Here is a 1593-nt window from a genome sequence, read left to right on the forward strand (position 1 = left end):
CAGGCATCCGATCCTCTTGTATCAAGGGAACGTCTGTTAATTACGCTTAAATATGAGCACTTGACCTCAGCTTCGGAGGAAAAAGAAACCGGAGGGCAAAACCCGTGAGGACAGAGCCAAGACCACAGAGGTGACCCTGGCCATTTTAATAAAATCTTTACAGCGCTTGTGGCTCCTTTTAAAATTGGAAAAATAATTTAAAAGTCATATTTCTAATGGCACCCTTTCAAAATATGATGCAACCACAAAAAAAAAAAAATCCTCACCCAAGGATGGTTTCCCATTGGTTTTCTTAGAAGCGAGTGAAACGGAGGGGGAGAGACACAGAGAGAGAAACAGGGGAACCAAGATGGTTCGGATGCAGGGGGTGGGGGGGGAGACACAGCAGTGGGTTGCCTCCTGCACGCGCCCCGGCCGGACCGATAAGACGGCCTCCTCTTCGTTTTATTTCCGGGAAGAGGGGCTTCAGGGCTTTTTTTTTTTTTTCCACTTTATTTCTTCTACCCTGTCTTCATCTCCCAGATTTCGTGCAATAACTGGAATTGCTTTTCCTGTGTGTCTGTTTCATTACATTTTTTTAACACAGGAAAGTGGAGGAGAGGCTTGTATCCGTGTAATAACCGAGACCACAGTCTTCGGAGATGCAGGCGTGGGTCCCAGTGCTGACCCCGTGACCTCCCAGCCGTGACCTTGAGAAGGAGGCTCTGAGCCTGTTACCTCCTCTGTGATCTGGGGGTGGGGGTCACACCGCCCGGAGTTGGAGTGAATAATGGAAGGGCGCCGATGCCGACAACAGTGTCTGAGGGAGGAGGACTCCGGCTGCCCTCAGGGTCTCGGGTCTCTGAACCGACGCAGCTCAGCGGGTCAGAGTGGACCCCTGACGTCCCTGCCCGAGGCCGGCAGCAGCCGGTTGAACTCAGGGCAGAAATGAAGAAACATCAGCGTCGGATCCGGCCCTACCCCCCTTCTCCCTCATGTGGAGCCTCACCTTGTAAAGAAATACATGGGCTCGCTGGGTAGGGAGCGAGATTCAGGGACGGGCATGGGATCACACAAACGGGGTGAAGGCTGGCTTCTCTCACTATCCCCGGGGGCGGACGGGGGCCTCCTGGCGCCCCGATGAAGAAAACAGTCGCCACACAGGAACCCCGTCCGCTCCTCACAGGGAGAACGGGTCCTGGCGAGGTCGTGGGGGTGGGACTCCCCGTGGGGTGTTTGCAGGGGCGTCTCGGGCTAAGCCGCAGAGACAGAGAGGGAACGGTGGCTGCCTGGGGCTGGGGGCTGGGGGGAAGTGGGGAGCGAGGCTAATACGAATGGAGTTCCTTTGGGGGATGATGACAGTTTCCTAACGTTGCTGGAGCAAAGGGCGCCCAAGTCTGTAAGCCCACCAACCACCGTCGAACCGAGCATTCCACATGCGTCAGCGTCACGGACGCGAATCACATCTCAGTGAAGCCGCGCTTTACAAGAAATAGCACCATCTTAGCTTCCACCCCAAGAATCCTCTTCCCACAGCCAACCCCCAGCCACCACTGTGCCACCGACACCGCCAAGAGCAGCATAAGCACAAACGCAACGCAAACAACACATAAA

This window comes from Myotis brandtii, unplaced genomic scaffold (genome assembly GCF_000412655.1).
Source record: "Myotis brandtii unplaced genomic scaffold, ASM41265v1 scaffold97, whole genome shotgun sequence".
In the NCBI taxonomy this organism is placed as follows: Eukaryota; Metazoa; Chordata; class Mammalia; order Chiroptera; family Vespertilionidae; genus Myotis; species Myotis brandtii.